The sequence below is a fragment of the Fukomys damarensis genome, unplaced genomic scaffold (genome assembly GCF_012274545.1).
Source record: "Fukomys damarensis isolate Sample0158 unplaced genomic scaffold, DMR_v1.0_HiC HiC_scaffold_5, whole genome shotgun sequence".
NCBI classification, from domain to species: Eukaryota; Metazoa; Chordata; class Mammalia; order Rodentia; family Bathyergidae; genus Fukomys; species Fukomys damarensis.
The window spans coordinates 56,806,381-56,822,472 of NW_022900917.1; the positions used below are offsets into that span (position 1 = coordinate 56,806,381).

Genomic DNA, 16,092 nt, shown 5'->3' on the forward strand with positions numbered 1-16,092 from the left:
TTTTTTTTTTTTTTTTTTTTTTTTTTGGTACTGGGGATCAAACTTGGAACCTTGCACTTGTGAAGCAGGTGGCAAAACTACTGAGCTAAATCCCTGGCCCCCTTTTGGGTCATTTTTAAAATTTAAATTAAAATGGCACTGGACTGAAGATTTAGCTTAGTGGGCCAAGCCTGCCAATAAGCACTATGTCCTGAGTTTGACCCTCCGTACCCGGGAAAAAAAGAAAATTAAACTGACAAAAGTTGGGGTATGTGTAACAATAGCCTAAAAAGGATTTAAGGAAATCCAGTGAATCCAAAACTAGCCCTTTTATGGCACTTGGCTTTCCTCTGCCTCTTAATATCTTCTCTGGGCCCTGGGAAAAGGTGAGTTTATTAATTATTAATTATGCTTTTACCATGTAACTAATTGTGCCATATATCTCACCAGTTAAATAAAAATTCTGAATTTCTCACCAGCAAAGTAAAAAAAAAAGTTGATTGATTTTGTGTGTGTGTGTGTGTGTGTGTGTTTTCTTGGACAATACTAAGGATTGAACCAGGGAGTGCTGGGCTATACCCCTCCCTATCCCTTTTTATTTTATTCTCTTTTTTTTTGTCCTAGGGTTCAAGGGTCTTTGCACTTTCAAGGCAGGTGGTGGAACCACTGAGCTATATCCCCAGCCTTCCTTTTTATTTTATTTTGAGATGGGGGGTCTCTATAAGTTGCCAAGGCAAGACTAAAACTTGCAATCCTCCTGCCTCAGCTTCCTGAGTGACTGGGATTATAGACATGTTTTATCATTCTTAGCAATTTGGTCATTTTTTTTTCATACCAGAAATCAAACTCAGAACCCTATATTCCTAGCCCAGTTCGGTCATTTTTGAACATTTAAGTTTGCTGCTATATTGAGTATATAGAAATACAAATGTTTCAAATACATCTTTCCTTATTGTTTAATTGAGAATTAAAATAATTTTCAAGTAAAACTATTCAAACAAAAAAGCTAAGCCCTCTTCCCTTTAAGCCTTCCATCAAAATATCCCAAACCAGAAATGTTTTCAATATAAACTTAATTCATGCATAATCTTTATGCAAACATGGAAGCAGAGAAAAGTTAAATTTTTCTTCCTTTTTTGAGGGGGTGACTGGGGAAATTTTGTTGGGGGTTAAACCCAGGGTCTTTTACACATTAAGCAAGCAGACCTGTCCCTAGCCAAGAAACAAAGAAAATTGAAAGGTGAAATAAATTTCAGCAATTGGAACTCAGACTTTTAATAATATTTAAAATTTCACTGAGTTGTTTTGGTTATCTTTCAAGATGTCTGGATGGGTAGACATAAACAGGAATGTCTGATTTGAAAAAAATCTTTTTATAATCAATACACTAGGAAGGTTCTATGAAAGGTAGTTATTTCAGGACAAACTAATCTGAGCTATATTTCCAGTTTGTCAAAAGTATTTATCCTTAGGAATTAGTTTTTGTTGCCAAAAGGACTCCAGTCTGGTTTTATCCAAGAAATGAGATGCTAAATTAGTCTTTAAATCAGTGACTCACTAGAGTGTCTTAAGAAAGGTTACGTTTCACTGGAAATTAGTATTTGTTATTTATTTGCTTACTTGTTTATTCTGTGCTGGGGAATGAACTCAGGGCTTTACAAATGCTAAGTGAGTGCTCTACCACTGAGTTACATTTCTGGGCTCTCACACACTATTTTTGAAGTTTCGTTTGTTTTTTGAGACAAGGTCTCACCTATGCAGTTGAGGCTGGCCTCTTAAATTACAGCAGCCTTCCTGCCACAGTCCCTGAGTGCTAGTGGGGTTACAGGTTTGCATCAACACTCCTAGCCACTCCCAGCCAGTTGGAATACATTTCAACTTTTTGTATTTGACTTTTCTTTCAAAAACTTGGTTTTTGTTTGTAAGATGGTTTTCCTATGTAGCCTAGGTGAGTCTTGAACTTGTTATGTTCCCCAGGCTGGACTCAAATTTGTGAGTCTGCTGCCTAATTAAATTACAGGCATGTGCTACAAGGTGCAGTTTAAACCTTAATTTTATTTTACAATCTAATCGCTTCTCAGCCTTTTGGCTAAGATCAAGTGTATTTTACAATCTAGTTGAAGTTCTCCTACCAACTCATGGGGATCACTTTTGCTTTTCTTCCTCTGACCCACAGCTTACTGTATTTCCAGCATTATTTTACAATCTAGTTGAAGTTCTCCTACCAACTCATGGGATCACTTTTCCTTTTCTTCCTCTGACCCACAGCTTACTGTATTTCCAGCTTCTGGCAATGTTGGGTAGGGATTAACAAAATTCCACTCTTGCAAAAGTACCAAGCATATGGGGTTTCTTTGTCTCTTTTCCTCCCTCCCTTCCCTTCCCTCCCTCCCTTCTTCCTTCGTTTTGAGATAAAGACTCCATATACAGTTCAGACTGGTTTTGAGACTCTTCTGTCTCAACCTCCCACAGAACCTGAATTAACCAGGCATGGTGGTGCACACCTATAATCCTAGCATGTAGGAGGTTTGAAACAGGAAGATCATAGAGAGTTTGAGGCCAGCCTGGGCTACAAAGTGAATTCAATTGGGATTATAACCATGTGGCACCAGGGCCAGTGCTGTTATGATTTATATCTAGGTCCCCTCAAAACCCGGTGTGCTTATAGGAGGGGCTTTTGGGAGGTGATGGGATCAGGAGAGTGTGATACTAGCCCATGTGATTTGGGAGTTGAAGCCTGCAAGGCATCGTTGTGGGTGTGGTCTGGAAGGGGCTGTCTCCCTCCCTTGATCTCTGCTTCTAACCTGCCATGCCTTGCTCTTTCTCCTCTGTGATGCCTTGGAGCCAGAAGGCTGTGGACCGAAACCTCTACAAACTGTAAGCCAAAATAAACCTTTCCTCCGTTAGCTTGTGGGTGTTGGGTATTGTGTCCCAGCCAGGAGAAAGTAACTAAGACACCCAGTTAGGGGAGCACTTTTATGCCTTGACTTCTCTCACTCAGCATAATGCTTCTGAGATTCGTCTGCCCTATTGCCTCAGTATGTAGTTTGGTATTTTGCTGAATTCACTGAATGGCCCACACTGCTCTGCGTTTACGCACTCAGGTATTGATGGGCAATGAGTTGTTGCTAGTTTGTAGTTGTCACGCTGCTATGAAGATCTGCTGTACTAGTCTTGATGTGGACACTGAATTTATTTCTCTTGCCAAAATACAAAAGTAGGACTGCCAGGTTGCCTGGGAAGCATTTAACTTTCTGAAGGACGGTCAACCTGTTTATCCAGAGTGGGTATACAACTTTGAATTTCTTAACAGGAATACATGAGAGTTAAAGTTGCTTTGTATCATTGCCAATGTTTGGCATTGGAAGTCTTTAATATTTTGAGATATTAAATTAATATTTGATATAAAGTGGTTTATTTTAATTTGCATTTCCCCGATGACTAATAATCATGAAGACCTTGTCATACAGTAATTTGCCATCTACTTCTGGGTGAGCTGTGCTTTGCTGTGTTTGTTTTATTTGGAATTTGGTGAGTTTCTTTGATGGTTTATAGATTTCCTCACATAACAGTCACCTATTATTTCTTCAAATAACTTTCATCTGAACCCGCAGACTCCCCTTTCTGAAACTCTAATTATATATGTGATTACATATGTATTTTTAGGCCACATTTTGTCGCTCTTTAAACTTTCTAAATCTTTTTTCCTTTGAGTTTCATTTTGAGTAATTTTGGTACTTTGTCTTCAGTTCTGGCAGCTGAGCCCAGGGCCTGCACGCTGAACTCCATCCCTAGCCCTTTTTATTTTTTGGTTTTTTGAGTCAGAGTCTCACTATGTTGTGGAGACTGACCTGGAACTCACTGTGTAGCCCAGGCTGGCCTGGAACTCACAGTGATCCTCCTGCCTCAGCCTTCCAAGTGCTGGGATTACAGGCATGCACCACCACGCCTGGTCCTAGCCCATTTTTATTTTGAAACAGCATCTTGTTAACTGCCAAGACTGAGGTAGAATTTATGGTCCTCCTGCCTGAGCCTACCTGGTGCTGGGATGTCAGCATGCACCACCACACCTGGCTTTGTTTTTCTGAGACAATGTTTTGCCATACTGCCCAGTTTCATGAACTCTTCTCAAGTGATCCTCCTCTAAATTTCCCACGTGCTGGGACTACAGGCATGTGCGTCCACTTCCTGGGGAAATGTGATATTCAAAATGTCCTAAGAGGGGCTGGGGATCTAGCTCAGTGGTTCTGCTGCCTGCCTCGCAAGCACAAGGACCCGAGTTCAATCCCTGGCACACACACACAAATGTCCTAAGAAAGGATCTCAGAAAATATTTGTAAGCTACATAGAATAAAGAACTCTAAAGCCAGGTGTCATGGCACAAGCCTATATCTCAGCACTTAAGAGGATGAGGCAGAAGGATCCAGTTTGAGCCCAGCCTGGGCTATGCAAATCCAAGGCCAGCCTGGATCACATGAGATCCTGTCTCAAAAGAAACCAAAGATAAAACAACAGAAAGAATTCTAAAAAAATACTAAACAAAAATCCAGTTAGAAAATGAGCAAAGGATACATGCATATAGAAATGACAAACACCTGAAAAAATGACCACTTTTATCATTCATTAGGGAAAAGCAAATTAAATTCAAATTAAATATCAATGTGCACCTATTAAAATGGTAAATGTAAAAAGAAAATGGCTGGGTGTGGTGGTGCATACTTGTAACCTCAGCTATACAAGAGGCTGAGGCAGGAGCATCCCAGCCTGAGCAAATTAGCAAGACCCTGTCTCAATGATGATGATGATGATGATGATGATGATGATGATTAAAGGGTTGGGAATGTGGTTAGAGCACTTGCCTACCACGAGTAAGGCTTAGGATTTGATTCCCAACACTAGAAACACTTCATTTAAGATTAGATTTTTGGTATCCTCCACAGTCCTAAAACCAATCTCCCCTCTATCTGAACAGAGAATCTCAAGATTCTGCTAAGTATTCTACTCTCTCTGAATGAGGCAGTGTTTCTACCCAGTGACAAACACACTTGCCATAGGCCTAAGCAGATTAGTACTGGGGACCAGAGACTATGTTCTTCATGTTTTTATTAACATGGGACAATATAAGCATAACGTTTTTGGTTATCTGAAGAATTCTTGTGTTGAATTTCTCTGACAAGAGACTACATCTTTTCATAGGTTTTTATCATTTATATTTCCCCATGTGAATCTTTCATATTGTTGCTTCATTCTTCTCATTGGCATTAATCCGTATTCTCTTGGATAAGTGGTTCTACCCGGGTTCCCAGGTTGTCACCCCTGCCCCCTAACTTCGCGCAGTAGTGCAGTCTTTTAATCTGCACTAACTGAATCCTTTGGCATCTGAATTTTCCATCTTATTTGTACATGGACTTGGGCATTTTATTCGTAGAGCATTAACCCGTCTGTGAGTGTGAGCGTGTTTGGGGGTAGTGAGGAGTGGACATCAGTATGGTGTCCCTGAGATTGCAATATCAGATATAGAAGAGTTTCTCACTCCCTCCCTTATTTCCTTCTCTCCATTTTTTTTTCTTTTTCTCCCCCCTGCCCCCCCATACTGGGGATCAAACTCAGGATCTTGCACGTGTAAGGCAATCACAGTGCCACTGAGCTAAATCCCAGCTATTTTTTTTTCTTTTTTCTCATTGCAGTACTGGAGATTCATTTCAGGGCCTTTGCAATGACCTATATTTTTGGTACCAGGGATCAAACTTGGGACCTTGAGCTTGCGAGACAGGCAGTGGAACCACTGAGCTATATATTGAGTCCCTTTTATTTTTTTACTTTGAGACAAGGCCTTCCCAAGTGGCTAAATTGCCCAGGTTTGGCTCAAAGTTGAAATCCTTTTTGCCTCAGCCTCCTAGAGTGCTGGAATTACAGGCTTCTGCCACCATGAAATAGATTCCAAATTGTAAGAATTTGTTTTCGGACTCACCAATAGGATTTAAAAAATAGTCATCTCAGGATTCTAAGAACTGCAATGAAATTCCATTGTAGGACACAACAGTTAAACAAATCTCCATATAAGTTGTAGCTTTTTTGGTTATAAGCAAAAAAATAGTGAGGTTCTATAAAATGCTGAAGCACCTGGTTAGGGTTGTAGAAATCCTCATTTAGTCATCTCTTTCTAACAGATGAAATGTGTAGGCAGAAATATTATATAAATATATACATTTTATTTTTTGTTGTACTTGGGTTTGAACCCAGAGCCTTTACACTGGGCTAGATGCTCAGGCCTTTATATTTTCTGCTTAGAGACATACTCTCAATAAGTTTCCCAGGCAGGAGTAGCACTTGTGAGCCTCCTGCCTCAAGTCTGCCAGAGTGCCTGGATTATAGGCATGCACCACAATGCCCAGCTAGATAGATTATATAACATGCAAAAAATATAACAATTCATTTTTTTGTTTCAAGCCTTACTTTATCCACTAAATTATAACAATGTACCCTATTTTTGCTGGAAACAGATTCCTAAGATACCTATAAGTATACTTAGTCTGATTGAGACAGTGCTTCTTAAAATCCTAAACAAAGGGTTTCCTTCCTTTTTAAACAGTTGAGTTGAAATTGAGTTTTAAAGATCATTAAAAGTAATACGAGGTATTATAAAACAAGGGTATTAAAAAATAATGCAACAATTAACAAGTATTCAATTAAATCTTGACTAAACTCAGTCATTTTAAAACATGGTTGGTGGTTTCTAGCCTGCAGTGACCCCTGGTGTTACTCTGGAAAATGTGCAGCATGCTATTCCTATCACTAATCTTTAGAACTGGTTTGGCGGGCAGGGTCAGGTGCTGGGGATAGAACCCAGAGCCTTGCCCAGGCTAAGCAAGCGCTCTACCACTGACCTTCACCCCTAGCACCTAAGTCCATCTTTTGAAATAGCTTGTAGGTGTGTTTGGCCAACACAATAAAATAGCTTATTCTCATAGGAAGAAAAGGACTAAAGGTGTAGGGGAAGTGGGACGGGTAGGGGAAAGGTAATAAGGGAAAAGAAAAAAAAATGAGAAAATGAAAACATGGAAATAAAGTATGTGTAAATAGGGAAGGGAGGAGGGGGTGAAGGGAGGGCAGGGGTAAGGGGCAAAAATGAGAACGAAGACCTGTCATGTAAAGGTACAAGATCCCAATGATGAATGTAACTGTACTGTATACCTAAAACATTCCAATAAACTCAATGAGAAAAAATAAATAAAACAGCTGATTCTCAATGTTCCATTCAGCAGATAACTGCACATTTTCCCAAGGAAATTAGACTTTCTGTACAAAACATACAAAACAGACACTACTCTAGGTAATGCCTGTATATCTGCATTTGCCATTACAAAATTACAATAGAGACATTTGTGAGCTGAAGAAATTTATTTTCATCAAATCTCAACTTTTTTTTTTTGAGACAGGGTCTCACTATGTAGTTGAGACTGACCTGGAACTCACTATGTAGCCCAGGCTGGTCTGGAACTCACAGCGATCCTCCTGCCTCAGCCTCCCGAGTTACTGGGATTACAGGCGTGTGCCACCACGTCTGGCTCAAATCAACTTTTAAAGCAATTTACTTGAAAAAAAATTATAGGAATTCAAACTGAGCTGTGGCCTAAAGCCTAAGGGCATTATCCAAAATAAGTAAAATATATTTTTCATTATGTCTTTTGTCCAAAATCATTAATTACATAGGGTTGTGTGTTTCAGAAAGAGTGCAAAATTTAAGAAATTGGTGCTCTGTGTAATTATCTGAGAAAAATCTAACTACTGTATACTAGAATATTTAATTCTGTGTATGTTATTGTAACAAGAACAAAGGTTTTAAGAGGGCTGATCAAAATAAACAATGTGTATAAATGAAATTTATTACAGTAAAAATTATATTGCCATTAATTCCTCTCAAAATATCCCCCTCAGTTCAGACACTTCACCTGTCATTCTTACACTTTCTGAAACAGTTCTGGAGGTCTTACATCAGTGCCTTTATATGATGTGACAGAAGGACGGTGAATGTTGTGACTAAGTGCCATCCAACAGAAAAGCAGGCTCCTAAAAACATTATGTAAGTCCTCATTCATCTTATCCACTGGATCTGGCAGTGTGTGACTTCTACTTCTTCTTAGTCAAAATGACCATGCTAAATACACACTTTAAATTGATTTGGGACATCGAGGTAGCCACAACAGTGCAACTAAAGACACTCATGAAAGAGTGTGCAGAACTGCTTCAGAAACTGGCAAGTTTCTGGGATACGTGTGTATAAAGTGAGGGGGGAGTATTCTGAGGGAGATTAAGAGCAGTATGTTTTTTACTGTAATAAATTTTTGTTAAATATTTAAGCATTCACTGTATTATTTGATCTCACCATATACTCCAAATCTTCCATGGAATAAGGTGGGATACCAAAAAGGGGGCTGGAAAGAAAAAATAGGAAGAAAGACGGGGAAGAAAAGACAGAAGATAAGATGGAAGAGGAAAGAAATCTGCTGGTTGGATTGTTACCTTCTGAGAGAGACATCACTATTTAAGTCCTAGTCACCACTCAGTCTGCTGAGCCTGGTACAATGCCTGACACATATTAGATTGGGAAATACAAGGGCCTTTAAGCAAAGGCACGTTAATAAGTTTAGAATGTGTAAGGCTAATGTATAACTTAACATCTGTATTTCCTGACCAATGTTTTCAGAAACAACTGGGTGGAGTCATTTTCTTTCTTTCTTTTTTTTTTTTTGCAGTACTGGGGATTAAACTCAGAATGTGCTCAGCCATACTCCTAGTCCTTTTTCGATTTTTTGCAGACAGAATCTCACTAAACTGCTCAGGTTGGCCTCACACTTGCAGTGCAGCTGGGATTATAGGTGTATACCTCCACGCCTGGGCAGATTTCTTCTTTATAAACCGGTTTTATAGTCAACTCCCTCTGCAGTAAGATCATGCATAGTATGCAGAAACAGGTTCTATATACTGGAAAGCCCTTTTGTTATCATGAAGGCAGCCTGGGGCCCTTGCACAAATCTATCAGTGAGGGCCAAGGATGTAGCTCAGCAGCGCTATGCCTGCCTGGCAAGTGCAAGGTCCTGAGTTCCATTCTGCTTCTGGACCAGCAATAGCAGAAAGCATGCAATTAGGTCTATGGCTATGAAATTATAGATTACAAACCTCTACCAGCCCCAGATTTTTTTTTTCTGGTACTGGGATTGAACTTGGGACCTTGGAACTGCAAGGCAGGATTCCCAGCCACCCAAAATGCTTTTTACTTGCACAGACACATGTCCCAGTAACTTCAGAAGAGCAGACAAGGAAGAAAACAGGAAACCGCTGTGGCTCTATGAAGTTCGGACAACAAAGAAATGACATTCAGTTAGTCAGACCAGGAAAAGAAAAAGGTTAAAAAATTGGTAGTCTTGATAAAAAACATGAGGAAAGAATATTACCAGCTTGAGCTTGAGTAAAGGCATAAAGCTGAAAAGGGAATGACTATTTCTAGTATTAACAACAGGCAATACTAATTGATCACCATCTACATGCTAGGTGTTTGCAAGTGTTCCATTACAAAGGAGATGCCGTGACTTTCATTTTAGAGGTGTACAAAATGTGGCACAGAGAGGGTATGCTGGCTCAAAATCATACAGCTGGTAAGAGGCACCTTGAGCTCCTAGTTTCCCCACAGTCCTACTTCATGTAGGTTTGAATCTTAATTTGAAGCACCTAAACAGCCACCCAGGGACAGTTAGATAGAGCAGTAGTTTAGTCTAGATGAGAAGTCAGGAGAACTGGTTTCCTTACCTATTGTCCAGCTGTACAGCTCCACTCTGATGGGCCACACTTGCTCACACCATTCCTCTCCACATGGAAGGGACCCTGCTTCTGCCTGAGGTGAGGTGCTCTGCTTTTCCTCAAGCTGTTTGTCTATCAAAAAATTCCAATTTCCTGAGTGGATAATCCCTAAGTTTCAAAACTCAAGGAACTCAAAGGTATGAAAGGTTCATTTCACCAATCTGTGCCTGAAACACCTAGTTTTACTTTCTGGAATCAATCGATGCTTCTTGTCTCTGCTCTTTTAGAACCATCTTGGGACACAGTGTAGATTCCCTACCCTTTTGTCCCAGATGCATTGGATGCACAATGTACTTAATCTCTTTTTCTTTTTTGAGACAGGGGTTTTCTATGCAGTTCTGGCTGTCCTTAAACTCACTATGTAGCCCAGGCTGGCCTTGAACTTGTAGTGATCTTTCTGCCTCAGCCTCCTGAGTGCTGGGATTTTAAAAGCTCTGTCAGACACTGGTATGGAGAGATGAGTAAGGCATATTTTCTTTTCTTGGGCTATGCCATGTTTGCTTTAGGCAGAAAGGGCGGGTGTGCTAGGAGGAAAAAGCCAAACTGCTTGCAGATAAATATAATTAATTATGAGCAAATGGGTAATAGACAGCTTGTCAAAGCGTCTGATCTGTGACAGATGACTGTTGAGTGAATGAACCAACAAATGATGAAATGTCTGAATGTGGACTTTTTTCTGAAGACAGAGCCTTGCTATGTCCTGCAGACTAGTTTCAAACTCTTGATCTCCCTGCTTCAGCCTCCCAAACACTGGGATTGGGCATGAATCTTGAGGGACTGGTTGAAAATCCTTGCTACCAACTGCAGTTTTAAAGGGATAGCATAGATGAAGTTGTACGTGGGAAAATCCATCCCCAGTTCTTGGTTGTTACTTCAAGTTCTGAGAGGTAAATGGGATGGGCTGGAAAGGATATAATAGTTTTTATTGCTTTCAAACCCCCTTTTTTCAGTTTTCATAACTTAAATAGCCTCACTCACCAGTTACTCAAAGAAGCACTCTGGATGAAGGCTACTTTTCATACTTATACACTGTACCTTACTGTCATCACACCTCACTTCCAGCTAGCTAAAGGCCGCCACACTGAGTCTATATTTACACTGAATTAAGAATAAGTCTGGCTAGGTTGCTTTGTTAAAATGACATTCCAGTTATTTAAAGCTCAAATATAAGTCCGTATTATCGTGACAAAGCAGCAATTTCCATTTGAGAACTTTGAGTGCTGATTATTCACATTATCTAATATTTGTGTAATGATGCATTTTGTGGCTGGGCAAAGAAACACTGAATGTGGTTAATTTTACTGAGGTCATGCTTAGAAATCCCAAGACAAAATCTCATATATACTTCCTCCTATAATTAAGCTTTCTACCAAAGCAGTAGAAATTTATTTTATTATTTTATTTTATTTTATTTTATTTTGTTTTATTTTTTTGAGACAGGGTCTCACTATGTAGTGAGACTGACCTGGAACTCACTGTGTAGCCCAGGCTGGTCTGGAACTCACAGCAATCCTCCTGCCTCAGCCTCCCGAGTGCTGGGATTACAGGTGTGTGCCACCACACCTGGAGTAGAATTCATTTTAAAATGTTTACAATTGAGATCAAATGTGGGATTGTTTTTTGTGATACCAGGCTCCAGTCCAGAGAAGCTGTACCACTGAGCTACAGTTCTAGCCTTTTTTATTTTTATTTATTGAGAAACTTGTTATATTGCCCAGGCTAGGTTTTTTGTTTATTTTGAGACAGAATCTTGCTATGTATATGTAGTGCAGGCTGGCTTTGAACTACCTAGCCCAGGCTGGCTGTGAAATTTATAATGATCCTTCTACCTCAACCTGCTGAGTGCTGGGATTGCATGTGCCACCACACCTGGCTGGCAACAAAGAACTACCAGAAGGGCACAATTTTAAAAAGTGAGTCAGAGCTGAGTATGGTAGCCCACTCTGTAATCCTAGCTATGCTGGATAAGGCAGGAAGGTACTGAGATCCAGGCCAGGCTACACTATGCAATATATGGAGACCCTACCCCCACCAAAAAAGATGTCCTGTGTATGACTTTTTTCTTTCCCTTGTACATCAACTCAGGGAATGCTGAGTTGCATCCTCAGTTCTTTTAATCATTGTTATTTATTTTGAGATAGTCTCACTAACTTGTCCAGGTTGCCCTCAAACTCATGATTATGGGTTTGTGCCACTATGACCAGTTTATCTGTGCTACTGAGTTGCTTTTTGGGGTGGGGTAGTGTTTTGTTTTGTTTTTTTTAATCTTCATTTTTCTTGTGCCATTAAGAATTCTAAATAGAATTTGAGTTTTTAAAAAATTAAGCCTGAGCTGTAGTTTCCTCACAGAAAATGGTAGTTGTGATAAAAGTACCAGGGATGGGGATGTGACTCAGTGGTAGACCACTGGCTTGGCATGAGTGAGGCTTGGGTGCAATTCGCAGCATGGCAAAAATACAATGTCTCCTTTCACGTATTCGTATTCATTTACCTGTTAGCTCCCCACTCTGACCACCTAGGATCCTCTGCAGCAGCCTAGAGAATAAATACAGAAGGCTGCTCTGATGGGGATCACAGCAAGGCAGAGCTGAAGCTACACCGCAGGGAAAGAGTAAAGAACAGTGATTAATTGGCAACTCAATGCATGGTAAGAACAGATTTATAAATCTTGGCCTGCTGCCCAAACTCCAAAGAAATAACAGAATGATAAATAAAATTCATTAATGTACACATTTCAGAAGTTTCCAATTTTTCCTTCTGGTCTCACCCTCTCGTTTCCCTTTTCTCATCTTAAATTCTCAGGCTTCCACCATACTACTTTACCGGTTTCTCTTTTTAACGTACTTTCTTTTTCCAAATTATGGTGGTGTGGAGTACGGATCACTTGTAGAACTTTCCTCCCTATAAAGGAGAATATTATTTTCATGCTGGGGATGGAATGCAGAATGCAGGCCCTTGAATATGCTAAGAAGGCATTGTAGCTACCAACTCCCAGCCTGACAAAGCTATTTTACATACTCATAACATGGACCAAGAAGAAGTTAAGAAATATTTTATTTCCCTTTATGTAATTATGCTATTCAAACTTTTTGTGTGTGTGGTAACGGGGATCAAACTCAGGACCTTGCACTTGTGAGGCAGGTGCAGTGCCACTGAACTAAATCCCCCAGCCCTATATTCAAATTTTTTTAAACAAAAATTTAAACTATGGTACAAAGACAGGAAAAAAATACTAGTACTTTTACATAAGTGTTTATTTTTTTATATAAGGCTGGCATAGGAACAAGAAAATGGTGAGGAAGAAAATTTTGTATAGAGGTTCAGAATAGAATAATGGAATAGAAGTTGTTTTGGTCTTTTTACAATCACAGTGCTATCACTGTATAATCTGAATCTGCTATTAAAAGCTAAGATTTATATAGATAGCACTAAGGGAGTTGGAGACACGAACTATACCCAAAACAAGCTGGAATAATTCAGAACCATTAAGAAAGTACTCTAAACACCAAGACATAGCTAAAAGCTGGGTCCTTATGTGTCGGGGAGCAACTATGTAAGACTTCTCCAAACAGTAAGATGTTCATGAAAAGATACATAAAATGCTAATTTGATTACTAATTATGTTATTAAAATTTAATAGAAAATAACAGGATTTATTCAGAACTTGTATCAGTGGTTTTCAACCTTATCAATTTTGCATGTAAAGGGGATGTTTGTCAATGTCTAGAAACAGTTGGCTGTTACAAGTGAGGAAAACATATTGAAGTCAGGTAAGTAGAAACCAAGGATAGAGTTAAATACCCTAAGATACACAGGATAGCTTCTTGTAACAAAAAGGATCATTTGGCCCAGAATGACAACACAATGAGGAACTCTGACTTCACTAAAAATACTTCTTTCAGGGAGGAATACATGCTTTTTCACTGACATTGTTTAGGACTGATGGCACACAGTAATAATTAAAGTAGTCTTATTTTGGTTGTTTTCATTATTTTTAATGATAATTTGGAAAATGTGTCCCCCTTTATTGGCCACACTAAAGGCTAACTCTTCCCACCTCAGCTCCATAGAGGCTATCATTCACTTCATTAGATTTCTCCTTGCTATCGTCTTTAGTTTAGCAATCTTAGTGGATATGAAATGGTACCTCATTGTAATTTTAATTTGCATTTCTCTAATAACTAGTGAGGTTGAGCACTTTTTGATGTATTTATTGCCATATACATATATTATTGTTTTTTGTTTGAGGCAGTTTCACATAGCTCAGGCTGGCCTCAAATTCGATCTTCAGGCCTCAGCCTCCTAAGTTGCATAGTTTTGTAGAAATGTCTTCAAATTTTAGCCCATTAAAAAAAAAAAAAAACTGGGTTGAGCTAGGTATTTAGCTCAGTGATTCCGCTGCCTGCCTCGCAAGTGCAAGGACCCGAGTTCGATCCCCCGTACAAAAAAAAAAAAAAAAAACAACAAGTTAAAAAAAAAATGGATTGTCTTTTTGAGTTTTAGAATTGTTTGTATACTCTGCTGGACATGGTGGTGTGGATCTCCATGAGTTTGAGTCCAGCCCGGGCATAGTGATTTCATGACCAACAAGACCGCCTCAAAAAAAAAAAATTTAATATAGTCTGTATACTTTTTTTGGTACCACAGATCAAATTTAGGACATTGTGCTTGCCAAACAGTGCTGTTCCACTGAGCTAGATCCCCAGCCCCTATTTATTTTTCTTATCTATTACGTGATTTGCAAATATATTCTCACATTGTGGGTTTTTTTTGGTTTTTTTGATAACAGGGTCTCACTATGTAGTTGAGACTGACCTGGAACTCACTATGGAGCCCAGGCTGGTCTAGAACTCACAGCGATCCTCCTGCCTCAGTCTCCTGAGTGCTGGGATTAGAGGCGTGCACCACCACGCCTAGCTGAGTCTTTCTTTTTTTTGAGACAGGGTCTTCTATGAGGAATTCAGGATGGCCTTGAAGTCACTATGTAGCCTAGGCTAGCCTCAAACTAATGGCAATTCTCCTGCTAGCCTCTCAAATGCTACATCTGCACCCCAACACATTTTTTAAACAGTGTCTTCCTAAATTGCTTGGGCTGGCCTCAAACTTGTGATGCTCCTGCCTCAGCCTCCCAAGTGGCTGAGATTATATGTGTGTCCTGCCATGCTTGACTTTTATCTTTTTCTTTTCTTTTTTTTTTCCAGTTCTTGGGATCAAACATAGGATCTTGCACTTGCCAAGCAGGTGTGGTGCCACTGAGCTACATCCCCGACCAGCTCTATCTTTTTTCTCAATGGTGTCCTGTGAGAGCACAAAAGATTTTAATTTTGATGAGCTCCAATTTATATATGTTCCTTGACTGTTTCTGTAGTACATGAATGCATAATCCAAAATCACAAAAGCTTTCTTCTAAGAATTTTAGTTTTATCACTTAAAGCCAGTGATCCAGGATAAGTTTAATTTTTGTATGTGCTATGGGGTAAGCACATTCACTTCACTTTTTTCTTGTGGATGCTCAATCATCCTAACACCACTGTGGAGGCTATTCATTCTCCACTGAACTGTGTTGGTTCCCTTGTTGAAAATCAGTTGATGTTACAGCGTTCATTTCTGGACTGTGATTTCTATTGTCTAATCTTAGGAAAATACCATACTGTGCTGATTTCCATGGCTTTATTGTTTTAAAACAAGAATATGTGAACATCTTACATTCTATATCAAGATGTTTTGGCTACTCTGTGTCTCTTGTCTTCCCATATGGATTTTAGGATGAGCTTGAGTTTCTGCAAAAAAGCCAACCAAGATGTTGCTGCACCTGTAAATAATTTGGAAAGTATTGTCTTTCCAACCTATGAAAATAAGATCTTTGATTTCTTTCACTAATGTTTGTGGTCCAGTGTACATAGGCAAGTTTTGTATACATAATACAAAACACCAGAGAATGCAAAATAAAGTACTTTTGATATGATAAGTGGAATTCTTTCCTGAAAAACATTTTATTAATTATTTTATGGTACTGGGGATTGAACCCAGGGCCCTTGCATTGAGCTACATCCCCAGCCCTTTTTTATTCTGAGACATTGTCTTGCTAAGTAGGTCTCAAACTTGTGATCCTACTGCTTTGGCCTCTCTTAAGTACTGAGATAACATGGATGACTGGCTATACACATTTTAATTTTTATTATTTTTGGCGATGGTGGAGTTGAACCCAGGATCATGTGCATGACAGACAAATGCTCTATCATTGAGCTATACCCC

The 16,092-nt window shown here is 39.4% G+C and overlaps 1 long non-coding RNA gene across 1 annotated transcript in view; it reads right to left on the reverse strand.

Annotated features, from left to right (window-relative positions):
* The window catches only part of LOC104849201, a 27,962-nt gene that overhangs the window by 3,979 nt on the left and 7,891 nt on the right, over window positions 1-16,092 (reverse strand). Inside the window, exons 2-3 of the long non-coding RNA XR_776669.2 lie at window positions 12,329-12,430; window positions 9,787-9,909 (exon numbers count right to left, since the gene is read on the reverse strand). This is a non-coding gene — a long non-coding RNA (uncharacterized LOC104849201). The remainder of the gene's footprint in view (window positions 1-9,786; window positions 9,910-12,328; window positions 12,431-16,092) is intronic.